The sequence below is a fragment of the Podarcis liolepis genome, assembly GCF_965112155.1.
Source record: "Podarcis liolepis genome assembly, chromosome: 2".
NCBI classification, from domain to species: Eukaryota; Metazoa; Chordata; class Lepidosauria; order Squamata; family Lacertidae; genus Podarcis; species Podarcis liolepis.
This window is the reverse complement of record NC_139555.1, coordinates 60,557,511-60,575,880: the sequence shown is the minus strand read 5'-3', so window position 1 is coordinate 60,575,880 and position 18,370 is coordinate 60,557,511.

The window sequence follows — 18,370 nt, the reverse complement described above, 5'->3', positions numbered from 1 at the left end:
GCTGAACTCCTAAAACAATTTACTCTGGAATAACATAACCAAACTCCATTAAATAACTCCAGAAAAAGTGGTTCAAGTATCTGCAATTAAACTTGTTCTCAAGGAATCTCTCTGCAAAAAGAAAAAAGGAAAAAAAGAACAACTTTTGTGAAACAGAAGACATCACTTCTCATAATATGAAACCAGCCATGAAGCTCACTGGGTGACCAGTCAGTATCTCTCAGTTTAACCTACCTCACAGGATTGTTGTGAGGTAAAATGGGAAGGAGGGGAACTATGTATACCACCTTGACCTTCTTGGAGGAAAGGTGGGATATAAATATGAAAACATACATATACACATACACAGAGTGTAAAATTCCTTGCCTATGAAACAAGGCATCACTGAAACATTTCACCAGCTGTTTTGGTAGCCAGTTCCATACTGCAGCATAAGCCACATGGCCAGGGCAGGCCCAGGGCTCCTTCCCTCTGAAAGACAATTTCCCCTTGACTCCAAGTTTATTAGCAAGCAATAGAAGGAACTTATCATCACCCAAGATCATGTGAAAGGGAAACCTGGAGCCAGTCTGGCAAAGCTGCAAACAAACATTTGCAACCAGAGGATTAAAACAGTGGGCTAGTGAGAATATAATGAATGCAAAATACCTCTTAATGAGCCCAGAGCTTTCACAGAGTGAATGTATTCCTGCAGGGAAGACAAAACTCTGGCTGGAGTCACTCTCTTAATCATTAACATCCTGGGAAGATAGCTCTCCTTCCAGAGAGCCCGGGAAAGGGCCTGTTTATAATAAAGAGCTTGATGGGAACATGGCTGGCAAATCTGAAGAGGGTTTTCGCATAAAAGTCATTATTTAGCACCTTCCAAAAAAAAAATTGTTTTAAAAGTCTGAAATCCTTATCTATCTAATCTTTATGTTCTGTTTGTGTTCGTCCATTGCATTTTGCCAAAAACAATTACCTAATCACTAAGTACTTGAATAGTAAATTGTGTCAGAAATTCATAGCTGCAGGCGCACTCTGATAATATATCTTTATGAAGACTTAAGACTTCTAAATTAGGTGCCTAGGAAGCTGCGGTAGATAAATCCAGACCCATTGGATCATCTATCTTAGTACTCAGTCTGCATCAAGGATTGAGAACTTATGACCCTCAATATGTTAAAGGTAAAGGTACCCCTGCCCGTACGGGCCAGTCGTGACCAACTCTGGGGTTGCGCGCCCATCTTGCTTAAGAGGCCGGGGGCCAGCGCTGTCCGGAGACACTTCCGGGTCACGTGGCCAGCGTGACGAAGCTGCTCTGGCGAGCCAGCACCAGCGCCGCACACGGAAACACCGTTTTTACCTTCCCGCTATAAAGCGGTCCCTATTTATCTACTTGCACTTAAGAGTGCTTTCGAACTGCTAGGTGGGCAGGAGCTGGGACCGAACGACGGGAGCGCACCCCGCCGCGGGGATTCGAACCGCCGACCATACGATCGGCAAGTCCTAGGCACTGAGGTTTTACCCACAGCGCCACCCGCGTCCCTTCTCAATATGTTGCTGGACTCCAATTCCCATCAGACACATCCACCGTGGCCATTGTGGTACCCAGCATCAGAAGGGCCACGTGTTCAACTGAATATTCCTGCCTTGCAGGGGGTTGGACTAGATGATCCTCAGGGTCCCTTCCAACTCTACAATTCTATGATTCCCCAGTGCTGTGTAAGAATCTGAACCCAGGAATTCAAGGAAGCTCAGCATGTTCGGGTCTGATCAGTACCTGGATAGTTGACCACCAGGAAACACCATGTATGCTGCCTAGATTTCCATTGCAGAAGAAAGGCGATATATAAACAGTACTAAACTGAGAAGACTAGCAATAATGCCGACATTCTTCATAGCCTGAAGCCAGGTAAGTTTTGCAGAGTGTCAGATTTCATTGGAAACCCATCAGTCCTGGTTGCATTTCATAGACTGTTCAACATCAGTCAGACACTTTCAGTGGAATGTAGCTGACTCCTCTGATAAAAATGTTAACTGTTTTTGGTAAATTAATCTAGTTGCAATCTGGGCTTTTCACAGCCCTGCGGTGATGAAGTGATTAGCAGCAATGGGAAGCCCTTGGAGGGAAAGGATAGTTTGTTTTTGGTAGTGAAGAGGGAGCCCACCTCTCATTCTCACAATGTTGTTGGGCAATGCAATGAGTTGCTTTTCCTAGCATGGAGGGAAATAGTGGAGGCTTCAACTGTTGAATTTCTTCCTGTGGTGCAGCACTGAAAAAGCAGACGTTCTCTGCCAGGGAAAAGGTGGCAAGAGGATTATGAAATTGTCTTCTCAACGGGGCAAACCTAACCCTATATCTACTGAAAAGCAGCCTACTGACTAGGACAGGGGTAGAGAACCTGAGGGCCTCCTGATGTAGCTGAACTACAGCTCCTATAATCCCATAATCCCTGACCATTGGCCATGCTGGATAGGGTTGAATGAAAGTGGAGTCCAACAACATCTGGAGGACCACAGGTTCCTCATCCTTTGACTAGGATGATAATGGTATTGTTCTAAGTCAAATGAAACCTCCACATTTGGCGGGCCACATGTTCCCCACTCCCGCTTTAGAGTCCCCAACAATACAACAGAAGCACCTGCTGCTTTTGTGTACAGTACTGCATTTATTTCCCCAACTGCAGTCCTGAATTGATCTTTAATAGTTTGGTGGATGTCAGTAAAGAAGGCAATTAAAAAAAAAAAATCCTGAAAGTTACCATGGAACTTGAAGATTCTGTACAGCAGAATTAGACAAAAGGTAAGAACATAACAAGAATCCTTATCCTGCTGGATCAGACCAAGAACCCAAGCACTCTGTTCTCAGCCATATGCCTCAGGAATGCTTGGAGTAAGACTGCATATGGTATTCTGAGTTCTCATGGCTAATCTCTTTTGACAGAGTTGTCTTCTGGGAGTTTACCTTACCCCCCTTTACAGCCATTTATTAATTATTTTAATGTCTCTCCCCCACCCCTTGTGGCTTGTTATTGTAAGCCAGTATTGTTATTGAATGGCTCACAAGCATTGCCTGCCTAGCTAAATGAATGAATGAAGCCTGTGGTCATCACATCATCTTGGGTGATGTATTCTATGTGTTGGTATCCCATGGATCTAGCTATATTTATGGTATTGGCATCTGGTTCCTACAGGATTAGGGGCAGTGAGGTTCTATACTGGCCTTATCCCAAAGTCAATAAAAAGTGGGGAAAGTATAACAGCAGTCAGAAGTTGGGAGATAATAAGTTTTACAGGGTAGTCCCCTGTACTGTATTGCCTAAATGGAAAAATATAACATAGAGATCTTTCTCCTTACCTGCACCTCGGATTTGATTTTATAAGGAATTGTTATATGCAGCTATACTGTTTAGTTGTGTTCATGTTGTACTGTATATGCTATTTTGGAATATTAATTGTTTCCTATAATCAAACAATTTTAAAAACTATAAGAAAAAGAAAAAATGATGAAACTACATGCAGCCATGAGAAACCTCATTCTATCAAGGTTTACTCATAAATTCAAAATAATTCCAATAGGAGGTACTCCCAGATAAGTGTGTCCAAGGTGGCAGTCTCACTGTGTCAGGGATATGCAGTTGGGATAGTTGGCAGAAACTGAATAGAATGATAGTTACAACTATTCCGCTATGGCGCAAATGTGTGAAAAGTGGAGAGGAACATTTGAAAATTATATACATATAGCAGGTAACGCCTCCAAAAAAATCCAACTTTTGCTCCCTTGCCCAGGCATCGGATCCTACATTGCAAAGCTCTGCAATAACAACAACAACACCTGGGTAATTACCGTAGAAAGATTCTCCCCTTCCTTAAAGACCTATAACAAGGCCTTTCTTTATTGTGTTCATCTGCATTGCTCTCCATGGGAGGCCAGAATACATCCCCTATGTGTGATGCCATATACTTTATTTGTACTGTATACAGAAACTCACAACGGGGTGGGGGAGGTTTCTTGGATGACTCATTTCCCTGCACTGTTTTGTTTTCAACTTAACCACTTGTAGTCACATATATAATTGGAGATGACTATCTGAAGACATTCAAGAGCAATGTGCTATCTTCCCATTTAAAGGCACTAAAGATGTGTTCCCATATCCACTTACCTGAGAGGAGTCCCTGCTGGACTCAGTGGGGCTTCCTTCTTGGCAGATATTATAGAATTGCACTGTAATCAACCCTACATTCAGTACTATCCTTTTAACATTATCCATTTTTGTTTGCTTGTGTTTCTCATATATATATATATATATATATATATATATATATATATATATATATATATATATAGTTTGCTCACAAAATATAGTGGTGAGGTGTAATTAATTTTATTAATGATGTGTAATTATATGGACCCTGAAGACCACCAGCTTGAAACACATGTTGGAAACCTAATTTTACATAGTGAGAATTATACCTGCTCTCCTCCCCGCCCCCCCCCTTCCTGTAGATTTTTGCCACAGTGAACATTTCCTTCTCAATTAGTATGATGCTTCTTTTGACTGCGAGACTCCCATTGGATGTTTATAGATTAAATTGCTTTGTTGAATAGGGCGTTTAAACACAACTTGTTAGCAGACAATCTCAGGAATGGAATCCCTCCACACCCAAGCCTCAGAGGATGCAAGACAGGGGCAAGGTGGTCCTCCAGATAGTCTTAGATTCTATCACACTTGCCAGCATGACCAATTACTGGGGATGATAGGAACTGTAGTTCAATACTGAAGGAGGGCCACAGGCCCTCCACCCCTGATCTAGAAGGTGTGCAAATATGTGGCATGAAATATTTCACCCATCTCCTATTAGAATATATAGCTAGTTCAAAACATTATGTCAAAACAGAGTTCAGAACAATCATTGGAACTTTCAAATATCTTTCCAAAGGCTGGACTTCTGATCTGAGAAATTTGCATCCACTCCCAATGTATTTTCTTGTGATTAATTTATTGGCAGCAGGACATCCAGATTCCAGGTGTTTGCAGATGCTGTGGATTTAGAATGACTGCTGACTCCTATGTTACTGCTCTCTTGCAGTTCAAATAGCAGACCTGGTACTAGTAGGGTTGTTGCAGATGGCACAAACAACAACTGCAGCTCAAGGCTATAATACCGGTTGAGGTACTTGAGATATCTTTATCTCTCCTATCCCAGTTTATAATACTACAGTGTTAAATCAATTGGAAGGGAAGTTACTTCTTAGATGCAGAGTTTGGGAGAGCTGGCAAGCCTAACAGGGCAGGTGGAAGTCTTACTGTCTCCTTTCTAACAAGTATCCTTCAAATCTCCCATACATCATATGCAAAAAAATGAAAATGAATGTGTCTTTCTCCACAATTATACCTGCTGTACAATGAAATGCCTTTAGTTCTGTGACCATGAGTAACACATGACTTATCTTTGTTTGTCCCAGCAGTCTTAGGTCCCCAAAGAAGCTTTCTATAGAAATGTTATCAGCAGGAATTTGCAGCTTTGGGCTGAACCTTTGGGGATGGACTGAAGCTTTATGATAAGACGTATCTAGTGTGCAAATTGAATTATGTTAAACATTCATCATAGTAGGGCGTCTGATAGGTGGCAGTCTATAGCCTAGGGTCAGATAGCCATCAACCTAGGTAATGTTAGCAGGACACTACTAACATTAAACCCAAGAATGTTATTGTTTTAGACAATGTGAGGGATACCCCCTTTATTACAAAAAATAAAATAAAAATCTGACCAACTGACTGGCAGATATCCCCTTTATGCTTTTCCAAAATGGACCTCCTCTTTTCTCGAGAAGGTTGCAATAAGCAGATAAGTGGCCTAACTGATAAAATCTGGGCACATTCCTCTGCAATGCTGCTACCCCAGTGACTTCTGTGTGAAATTCCTTGTGGAAATCATATGCACCATATTTACCAAATTCCTTCATCAGCAGTGATGGCTAACCAGAAGCCCAGCTGCTAATCAGCCCCATCACTCACTCCTTTTTTTAAAGATCCCCCTAAACCCCACCAATTTTGTTAGTGACAGACGCAAAAAAGTAGGCACAGTCCAACACACTGATGATGTAAATTGCCCCCTCCTCCCTCATCAATCAATCTGATGAGTGAGGAGAAGGCGATTTGTATTACAATTACCATAGTGGAGCTGGACTCAGCCTAGAGATTTAAACCTCTCCATGGAGTTCAGCCCTATGAAGGCAAGGGAACAAATTGCCCCTCCCATGTCATCAGATGGATTATTTGATAAGTAGGGAAGGGGCAATACTGATCTGCACAGGTCATCTGAGGAAGAGTGGTTGTGTGTCTAAGACTGAAACTTATATTCTCCTAACTTGAGAACAGCCTTAATTTATAGATGATTTTCAGGAAAGGGTGCAGAAGTGTGTTGATAACCATCTTAGTGGTGTAGTAATAAAACTACTAGAACATTTGCAAAAATATTAAGCAGGTATAGTTTCAAATTGGATGGGGAACCATATGTTGAGATTCCTGCATTGGAGGTGTTTGGACCATGGGCAAAGCCAGGATTTTTGTTAGGGGGATAGGACTTTTGGGGGGCAGAACTGATGTGATTGGTCAGTTAGTTAAGTATTTCTATTGTTTTACTTGATGGGGGGGGGCAGCTGTTCAAGATACCGGGTACACTGCCTGGCAGTGGCTTCCCAAAGTTTTAAACTTGGATCTTTCCCAGCCACGCTTCTAGATGCCAGGGATTAATCCTGGGGCATTCTGCAAGCAAAGCAGTTGCTCTTGAGCTATGTGCAGATGAATCACTGCTGTTGCATTTGAAACAGAATGTGCAAGAACCCTGGAATTCCACATCCACACGGCACAAGTAAGGCCAAGGAATGTATGTGGCTTATTTTAACTGTTTTACAGATAATAATATTTAATTTTTAAGTGCTTGTGCTTTCTAGATTCTATGCATGCATGCTTGCTCTCTCTCTCACACACTTCTTAGTAAAGAAAGGTCACAATCTGCCAGCCAGAAGTTCTTGGCCACCAGGCCTTATTCTCCACCCCGTAGAAGAATCCAATCTCCACTCCAGGTTTGGAAACAGTATATATTTTCTCTTCTATTCCTAAAACGTGGTTTGGAAAACACCTTGGATGATTAGGATGATGGCTAACTACCCTCTTGTGGAGCAGTTTAGTACTGCAAGCTCTACCCCTCCCTCTTGTGGCTAAAGCTGTTGGCACTGAATTCCGTAAGTTTTAATTATATGTCCTGTGAAGAAATACGTCCTTTTGTATCTTCTCAATCTCTCACCATTCAGTTTCATCGAATGGCCTTTGGTTCTAGGGTTTCTAAGTAGAGGTATGTCAAAAAAGGTATCAGAAAATAAGTTTTTCATGTACCATGTAACAAAGAAGAATAAAATATGAATTAAGCTTCTATTATTATTTATCGGAAGGCAAAGCTGTCTGGTTCATATTTAAGTAGGAATCTGACCATGTGGGACATACAAAAGTTTCACTTTGGTAAAAAAAAGAAAAGCCAAAGGATATCATAATGCAGTGACTATACTTTCTGATAAATGATTACCGTATATAAACAAACCTTAATTCATTTTATCTTTTATGATCCCTTCCCACAAGAGATATTTCCCTGTAAATTTGATATTTAACTGTGGCCCAATAGTTACATCTTATTTCTGAGAGCATTCACAGATAGGCTTTTCTGGATGTGGAACTCTTTTGTGCCAGCGTGTTTCAATACTTAATAAGGATAACACATAAAAGTGGTTTATTGTGAGGTTCTACAGAGGATACTATATGAAAATAATATTTTCTATTGACAGACAGCGAAAGTGTACATCTTTGACAAATTGTCATATGTACATTGGACACAGGATTGCAGTCCCTTTGGGGAATTATAAAAATCAGATTTGATTGATTTCAGAGCATTTGTTTGAAAAAATCTCTGCTGCACCAATAAAGAAAAAAAGGGCTTTGAAAATGAAGAAGAAAAGCTGAGCCAAGTCAATGAATAGCAAAGTTAAAAAACTTAGAACTTAAAACCCCACAGCAGGATATATTGGCCATATCTTCTGGTCCAACTTCAGGGTGTGTTTTTGCTTTTCTTTTCTTGTTCAATGGCTGCCAAGAAAACAAGAGAAATCTCGTTTGCCAACATTGGACACTTGTAAAGCACCTTGTGTTTTTTTTTAAAGCACTTATCAAAGAATAACCTCTTCTTCACCACCAATTTGTCAAAACAAACAAATGTAATTAAAGCCATTTCTGTCCACAGACTGCTGTCATTAATAACTGTACAATCTCTACTGAATCAAATATTACTGGGGATGGAGGGCAGCGGCTGGAAATCTCGGTGAGTTTTGCAGGAATAGAAGCCTATGCATTTAGAGAATGATGGTTGATGTTAGCCTATTTGAAATGTGGCGAGCCCTCCGGCTTGCTGTATTAACTGGGCTGCTGGCCTTGAGCCCAAAGCCCCTGCTCTGATGGTCTTACTTATAGGTGGGCAATGCAGTGAGGATTTATGTTATGCTGGGCTATGCTAGTGGTAGTTTCCAAGCATTGCAAAAATCTGCCTTGCCGGACCTCTTGTTATTTGCCTCTGTTATAAATAACCAGGACCTAATATTCTCCATTGTGATGTACATAAATATGCATCATATATAATGTCAACTGTGTATGTCGGCCACAGCCACTATGGCCAACCATCAGGGATGATGGGAGCTGTAGTCCAACAATGTCTAGAGAGCACCATGTTGTCACAGGTTCCCCTACCCTGCTGTAAAGGGTAGATCCAGTGCAGGTCTGTCCTTAAGAATTATAGCAACTTCCCCCAAAATAGTATTGGGCACAAGGGTCTATGCCTGTATCCAGTGATTTTTTTTCTAAAAAAAAATGTTTAGGGGCACTCTCATTTTCCTACTCATATTGAAATACTGCCTCTCAATGAGGCCAAACTTAGATTTCACAAAATGTTTAGGGGTATGCGTACCCCCAGAAAAAAAGCAGTGGCTGTATCACAAACAGAATGGCTAGAGAAACATTCTTACCAACAGATGAGCCAGCAATCTATATCAAATGCCTTTTTTAAAAGCCTCATATACTAAGGAGAGATTAGATCAGCTTTCTCCTAAATGTCATGCAAGCAGCTCTGAAGGCCTGGGGTTTAATCCTTTTGCTGACTACTGCTACAGAACAAAATTAAAACTCTGATTTTTACACTAGTAAAACAGGGATAATATATAACCTGATTAATTCTACATTTGTTAAATTCTCAAAGAGCAGCAGCAACAACAACAAACAGTCTTGCACCACTTAAAAAACTGATTGCGGCATAAATGTCGGCAGGAGTTTACTTCATCAAATACTATACAGTAGATGTGATAGATACAATCCGGAAGAGGGCAGCACTAAGCAACCTTGGAGTGTAATTGTCTCATATAATAATAAGGTGTACTTTTTATTAAATGGTGTACTTTTTATTAAATACAAAAATAAAAGAGTTTTGTATCACTTGAAATACTGGCAGATTTATTGTAGTGGAATACTGGTGTAAGTTTTAATGACACAATAAAGCTGTCAGGCTATATAATTTCACAGCATCCTTTGTGTAGGCATGCTGTAACTGTCCAACATGTCTGCCTCTATGGTGATTTATTAAAGGAAACTTTAGATTTGAAATCTATATTATTATCATGCTTCTGGACATACCGGTCAAATAACTTGCACAAAGTCCATTTTATATTATCTCCTTTAGCAAACAGTGCACACAGTTTAAAAGACACAATAGCTATTATTTATATTGGCCAATTAAATTAGTTAAGTGCATGCAGATAACAAATCCAAATTAATAATTACTTAAAAGTGTTATTCCTGAGGAACTAGGACTATTGGCTCTCTGAGTATTTATTTATTATGCACATTTAGCAAATTATTAATTGTACATCCAGGCTGAATTAGATTTACTTACTTTCCTTGGTGGGCAGTGGATTTTTTTCTCTGGTTTCAGTTTTTTTCAGTTTGGTTTTGTCAAATGTTTCAATTTCTGCAAAATCTGGTTTGTCAGACATGATGGATCCTGACAAAGAAAGGAGAAACACACCCTCAGCTTCGTTAGAGAAGTGCACATTACAAACCACACAGAACACATTAAAAATAATAATCCGGATCAGTTTTTCTTTGTTAAATCCAGCATGCATCACAGGTTTTGCATCACAAGATACCAGAAATTATTTATGCATTTAAGCACCAACAGAAAACAATAAATAAGGGCAGAAAGCTATTGTATTTCATCTTGGAGCAAACAAATAAAAAAAAATGAAAATGAAAAAGCACAGCAATCAGATTTCTGACATCCTTAATTATTTTCTAGAATATCCTTTAGCAATCAACAATAATTTTACAAACCTATTCAAGGGATATCATTTGTAATGAGACCAAAACACCCCAGTTCCTTTCTAACAGAATACAACGACAAAGCAAACGTCTGAATTAGCTACTGTGAACAATTGTGCTCAACAATAGAATGACAGATGTGGATGGCTTTGTTCCCTCTCACCCTCTTCACTGCTCACCGCACTTCATGCAGAATGATTTTGATTAAATAAACATTCTGCCATTAAAACACTTCACCTATTTCAGCTTCCTTTGTGCTGGTTGCCGGTGGTTTTCTCTTACAGAAACAGAGGACACACACAACACACCCTGAGGGTGAGGGTGTTTCAGCCAGGAATTAATCCAGCCCAAAGATTACCAACACAATATGCTCTTTCATACTGACTGTGAAAAGTGATATGATTTTATTGCTGTTTTGGATTACGATGGCAGAAAAGATACTAAAGCCACATGCCATTACCTGCCCTGCTTCTCTCTCCTCAGCTGCTTTTTGACCATCTGAGCCAGCATGGGCTTGGAAAGGTCATACTAAAATCCCTCCTCCTCCCCATCTCAGCCCAACTGAATTAATATTGATAAGCTTGCTGCTAGTGTAGCTCTGCAAACGACAACTGATTAATTCACAGAGCAGGCTGGGTATAGCCAGGAGTGGGGACAGGATTGGCGGGGATGGGGCGTGGGATATCACCCTGCATAACGAAAAAGCAGAAAGCTCTGTTTTATCTTCGCTTTTGCCATGTATTGAACCTGCATCTTAATAACTAATTATATGGGGGTGGGGTGAGATGGGGAGAATCAGGCATATCCATCTTGCTCATTAGTGAAAGTAAACGGCTCCACAGTAAGAACTGTCCAACAAAGGGGCTATAGATATATAGATATACAGTGGTACCTCGGGTTAAGTACTTAATTCGTTCCGGAGGTCCGTTCTTAACCTGAAGCGGTTCTTAACCTGAAGCACCACTTTAGCTAATGGGGCCTCCTGCTGCCGCTGCGCCACCGGAGCACGATTTCTGTTTAACCCGAGGTACTATTATTGGGTTAGCGGAGTCTGTAGCCTGAAGCGTATGTAACCTGAAGCATATGTAACCCGAGGTACCACTGTATGGGTATAAAGGGGGCAGACCTGCCCTAGCCGTTGAGGAGTACTGGAGAGCAGACACAGATTAGTAGATGGGGGAAGCCCTTCTTTACATAGGGTGACCACCAGCTAAGTCATACTCAGGGATGATGCACTCAAATCAATGGATCTGCTCTACATCTCAACCCATAATGTGGCAGTGGGCTAAAATGCAGTATTCGCCCCCCCCCCCCGAAATTAGAGGCAGGGGCCTTTCAATTGTTCTTGAGGCTGGGGGTGGGAGCAGCGGTGGAGGAAGCCGCTCGGGTGCCTGGGGCGGCACGCCCAGGGAAAGGGAAGCCGCCTATAGGGGTGGGGCGCACCGCGGGGCCTCCAGAGTCTGCATGCCTCCTCCCACTTAGCCACCCTACAGTTGGGGGGGGAGGCAGCGGGCAGACCTTTTGGGCAGCATGGAGCCTGTACACGCCCAAGCCACTGAGGCGTGGCTCGGGCACGCTGCAGGCCCCATGGTGAGTGCCGCCCGGCATTTTGTCACTCCCCTCAGTGGTGACACCCAGGCGGACCGCACCCCCCGCACCCCCATCCTCCGCCCCTGGGTGGGAGGTCAAGATGGTCAGAATGTGATGAAATAAGCAAGAAAGAAGAACACTTACAGCTTGCTTTTATTACAACAACACCCACCTGGGGTGTGTCAATGATTGCAGGAGGGGGTTCTCATATTCCCTGACCCTAGAGCTGAATCCTTCTACCACCGGCACTGCCTGTTACAGTAGGCATTGGAGAGCTAGTGTAATGTACTGGTTAGAGTCTTAGACTTTGGAGTCCTAGAGTCAAATCTTCACTCAGACAATGAAGCTTACTAGGCAATCCTGAACCAATGGAAGAGTCTCAGATTAACCTTCCTTATAGAACTGTTGTGAGAATAAAATGCAAGGGGGGCATATCTACTACCCTGAGCCCACTGGAGAAAAAGTGAGGTACAAATGAAATACGGTAAATAGCCCATGTTGGGGTCCCATTTCCTATGTACAGAAGATTCCTGCTCCCATATGGAGACCTTGTCTCCATTCCTGGAGCTGGTTCCTGCATACATTTCCTAAGCAAGTATTTAATGGACATTTGTTGTTGAGAGACTATGGAGTGTGCCTCTGGGGCAGAAGTCAAACTGCTGCTGGGTATGTTTAGCCTGGTAAGGAGGAGACTGAGAGGAGATATGATAGCCATCTTCAACTATCTCAAGGGCTGTTACATGGAGAAAGCTTGTTTTCTCCTGCTCTGGAGGCTAGGACCTGAACCAATTGATTCAAGTTAAAAGAAAGAAGATTCCAACTAAACACCAGGAAGAATTTTCTGACAGTAGGAGTTGTTCAACAGTGGAACGCACTTTCTTGGGAGGTGGTATGCTCTCCTTCACTGGAGGTTTTTAAGCAGAGTTTGGATGGCCATCTGCCATGGATGCTTTAGTTGAGATTCCTGCATTGCAGGGGGTTGGACAAGATGACCCTCGGGAGGTAACTTCCAACTCTACAATTCTATGAATGGACACTGTTCTCTTGGTACAATATGCTTTCTGTGCGATGTACCTTATGCATTTGTACGATCACACCACAATGTACTCCCAGCTCCCCTTTCAGTGTTGACCTTATAAAAGCTAGACATGAAATAGGTGGATCTGAAAATGGGGAACTTGATTTAAATAAGTGGTTTAAACATGCTTTCCCCCTGGTTATTTAACTCAATGGTGTAAGATGCTTTTATTTAAGATAGCCCGCCCTGGTCAAAGGTCAGCCACCAACACTTCCCCCTCTTGCTTTCTGTTTGTAATATGGAAATGAGGAAGCTGGCCTTAGTCAAAGGAGGGCTGGGTCACAGGAACCAAAATGTTCGTGACTAGCAATCATCCACAAACCCACTCTCCCTTTGGCCTTCTGCTATAGGTTGTAGGAGTACATAAGTACAGTAATAGGAACCCCATAGGCACAATATTCATTTTAAAGCTCTGCATTTTCAGACCCATGCATTTCCTTGCCTAGCTGTTACAACTACTAGGGAATAAGAGGGAACCATTAACATCACAGCATCTGCTAGCAAAAAGGTGTTACTGCAATGCATTGCCATGCTGTAGTGTTTCTATTATGTGTGGCGTGGAAGGACCAAGTATGGCAAGTTACTGCAGTAGGAAAGTTAATAGTTGCTTGTAACAATTTTACAAGTGAACAGTCTTGTACAGAAATCCAGTAAATCCTGGCTTGCTGTTGTTAGAATCTGAAAGGAACATATGACTGTATCTGCATTCTGATGGCCCACCTGTGAGACCAAATATGCTTGTTTTTGACTGCAGTTATTAGGTTTAAATTCAACCAGATAAATGTATTTCAGTTATAGCATGAAAGACAAAGGCTTGGTTCACGTGTAATGCCATACTAGAGTTTGACATTTAACGTGGTCTCAGGCTCTCTCCTTCCTTCTCTTGTTCCTTCTCTTGTTCACTCCAGTTTTCTTCCTTTTATGACAAAGCACGATTTGCCAGCGCATCAGAAAGTAAACTATCATTTGCACTTGCCCTCCAAATCAGACAGATGAAGCAGGTGGGTGAGTGAAGAGAGTGTGATTACAAAATGAGCCAGAAGGCCCAGCAATGGAGGTGTGTATCATTACTATAAAAAGCACAGATGCAAATAAAGTTAATTCAAAGGATTAAAAGGTGCAGACAAAATGGGTGTGACCCATTCCCAGTAAGTTATGATCTGGCAACAGCAAAATGAAAAGCAGAACAGTATAAACACCTAAAGACAGTTGCCTTATCTGTTCAGCTAGCTGCTCCCTGTCTTGAATGAGTCCAAGTCTGATAGTGTAAAAGATGTATTACAACTCTGCAGCTTCACACAGTCCCCCCCCCCCCATTCTCAGGGCTGGATTAAGACTGTTAGAGGTCCTAAACACTGACAAGATTATGGTGCCCACTAGATGTACCGGTAATTCAAAATAAAAGCAATTCTAAACCATAAAATCAAAATGTACTTGCATGTATGTCATGTGTGACGCATGACAGGATGATTTCCTCACATTATTTCAATCTGTGTTAGTAGGATGCCCCCTTGCTTAGGTGAGAATAAAGAGAGGACAGAAAAATGGTGGGAAATGTGTAGTGTAGTATAGGGAAGTCTGACAAAGTTCTGATTTTTCCCATGATTACTATATTGATGCCTCAGTGTTTTGTTTTGTTTTGTTTTGTTTTGAATAACACATGTTGAATTCTTTCAAACATTTCTTTTGGGGGGGGGGAGTGCACGTACTGACCCTGACACTTTGGTGAAACTGCTTTGTTGGCATACAAAACTTTTAAATTCACTAAAGAATGGCTAGGAAGATTGAAATGGTATCTCATTGGTTCTGGATATTCCCATCATTTATGTCTGATCTGTGTTCATTAATTTCCTTGCATAGACAGTCTGGTTTGTCCTTAATAAAATGCAGAAGGCGATGTCAGATATCCCATTAGAAAATGTACAAATGAATGAGCTTCCGATGTTGTTTGGTCCCGTGACAGTGTCATTTCAGTAGATATGGAGGCAAAGTCGTCACTGGGGTTTGTAATCCACTTAAAATCCACACACAAATGAATTACTAGACCATTAATAATCACTTACATATAATGAACAGGAGGGAGATACCTGGATTTCTCCTCTGTATGACATGAACAGTTATCAGTAAAGGTTGTTTCCTCGGTTATATTAGGCTAAAACACTGTGATGATGGAAACTGTGGGTTTTCTGTTGACACATTAGGGAAATACAAAAGCATGTTGCAAAGTTATACAAGTTAACGTAGGTAGTATTTGAACTAAGTAGATATATTTCATCTTAAGGAGCAGCAATTAGAACTGAGATTTGTTTGGATGCAATCAACATTTTTCCTTTTCCTAACACAGCCTAAACACTCACAGAGAGTGAGAATTTCCAGAAGCTTTGATAGTGTTTCTGTGAGCAAAATTGTACCCTGTGTGCAGGCCTATGAACACTATGTTGATTTCCACTCTTAGAGCCACATTACTTTTCATTTGCACGAGAAACTGGAAACTTCTCCCTAGCATATATTTCAATGACTAGCTTCTCACAAGCTCCTGCTATCTTTTAAGCTGTTTGGTTCATGTGCTCAAATTAAGTTTTAACAAATGGGAACAGGTAATTTCACATCCTCCTCTTCTTTTGAGGTCTGCATAGAAGGCACATGGTTTGGCCAGAGTCACACTGTAGTAGCTTGGGTAACTCAAAAATAAATAAATAAATAAATTTTGGATTTGATATCCCGCTTTATCACTACCCTCAGGAGTCTCAAAACGGCTAACATTCTCCTTTCCCTTCCTTCCCCACAACAAACACTCTGTGAAGTGAGTGGGGCTGAGAGACTTCAGAGAAGTGTGACTGGCCCAAGGTCACCCAGCAGCTGTATGTGGAGGAGTGGGGAAGCGATTGCAAGACTACCGCTCTTAACCACTACACCACACTGGCTCTCAAGTCATGTAAATGCTTAAAATGATTTATTACATGACTTTAAAGTCATGTAATAAATCAATATGCTTGATATACCATTTTATTATATCAAATACTTGATATATTAATGTGTCTGTGGGTTTGATGCTGCACACTTACCTACCTATGTGCTAAAACATGCTACTGGTAAATGGATATTTTGGTTTAATAAGAGGAACTGAAGTGCCCCAACCCCAATGCTTAGCAGATGGTAAGAAAAGTTTTATTGGGTGTTAAGGCCTATTTGCTGCGGTGGCAGTTGACAACTAATGCTTATGCAAATTTACAAAAACACTTTAAACGAGCTGACTTTGGATACAAGATTAGGGAGCAGGAAAACCTCTCTTTATGTTCACAAGACCTGCAGTCAGATCTGACACTCTAGCATTGAGGTTGTTTATTATATAGTGCTATTTTTCTAGAAAAGGAGGTAACGGAACTCACCACGAACACCTACCTTGTTCTTTTATAATGACTAGGGCACCCACCTGAGAGGTGCTGGAACTGAGTTCTGGCAAATTGCGGCTGAAAAAACCCCCCAATTATTTATATAATGTAGGTATTTTTATACTGCTTTTCAGGGCCAGCAGCCCTCTCAATGTGGTTCGCACTTAAATTAAATTTAAAACACCATGTAAAACAATGAAAACATTTATGGATTATTTAGCCTCTCTAGGGCAGCTCCTTACACGAAGTTCATCAGCATGAATTGCAGTGGTATTTTATTAGCCACAAGGCAATATCTGAACAGATATTCTGCTGGACAAAGAAATGTGCTATGAATTTATCTGCTTCAGAGGGATGAAGGTTAAAGTCTGCCAACCCAAAATGTGACTCTATAGTTCCTAAGAAACAAAGTAAAGTTTAATGAAGTGGTACGTAATTTTTTCTGCTCCTCCTCTATTGTCTCCCAAGACAGACAGATGCCAACCAATTTTTCTGCTAGTTACACTGAGATATGAATCTAGTTTAAATTGTCAGCTGGCATCTAGTATCTGCAGCCAACACATTGGGGATCTAGGCAAAAGGCTTCCTATCTAGAGATACCCGGTCGCTGCTGAGTTAAAATGAAGTATGTCCTTGAGCACCAGCTTTTATGATCACATGGTTAGGCTTTATACAATCAATATCAATCATGTGATTGTGCTGATAATCATGAGGAAATGCTTTGACTGAAACAAAGAGGAAAACTGTTACCGTAGTTTACAAATGCAAGGGGAAGGTTTTGAAGGGCATCAAATGAGGAGACTGGTCAACAGGCAGCTAAGGAGAGGTCTCAGAAATAGGGCATACAGTATTTCAGCACTCAGCCAAGTGCCTCCTCACCCTCATGGCGGACTTTGCTACTTTATTTTCAGTAGCAAAAAGAAAAAAGAACAAAGAAAAAAAGAACACTACAGCCATTTTCCTAATCAGTATACCAGTCAGTAGTCCTACACAATATTGTGTACAGCTCTCCTTTTTAGGTTTTGTTATTGTGATGTTTAAAAATATTTTAAATAAAAATAGTGAGAAGATCGGCAGTATGATAGATAATGGATGCAAAAGCAGGAAAAGACATATAGAACTCCATGGATCAGGTAGAAGCCTTCTAATGGGGTTTTTAGCCGAACAGACACTCTGGTAGATCAAAGCACCTGAACCAATAAGCTGATACAAGTGATTTTATAATCACATTAGTGCTGCCTTGGAATAACAATCCCACGTGATAGGAGGGGAAAGCATTTTATATTCACAACTATTGTGGTGTGTGTGTGTGTATTCCTGAGGACTGAAACCCTTAGAGGAAATGTATATCTTCAAAAAACAATAAAATTGGGACTAGTCCATCAAGAGTCTATATTAACTCACATAGAAAACAAAAAGGTCTCTGTACCTCCTGGATACAAAATGAATTCCTGTCATGCCTGCATTTATTGTTAGCTTGCTTTGCAAGATTTTAGCATGGAGACAAGGAAAACAGAACAAGAAGAACATCTTCCAAGAAAGGATCTTATTCCTTCTTGTGTCTTTTGTTCTCTTTTGTTGCCAGCAAAAATATCTCATCTTGAGAACAGAAACAGGTTCCCAGACAAGAAGACAATGAATCGTGGGCGTGTAGAAGGGGCAGCGTGTGGGTCATGTTGCTCCACGTTGCTGACCTTTGTCCTCCAGTTCCTGTTCTTGCCACTACCAATCTGGATTTGCTTGAGTTAAAACTGTAGACCCTTTGTCTTGAGGCGGAAGCTATAGTGCAGATGGCTGCTTGTCTCTGGCAGTCATCCTTAAGTCAAATCAAAGTCCACTCCACCCTCAGCCCAACCAGTTTGGTAGAACTGAGGTGTGCCAGGGTTTTCTTTTTTTCTTTTTTCCCTACAGTA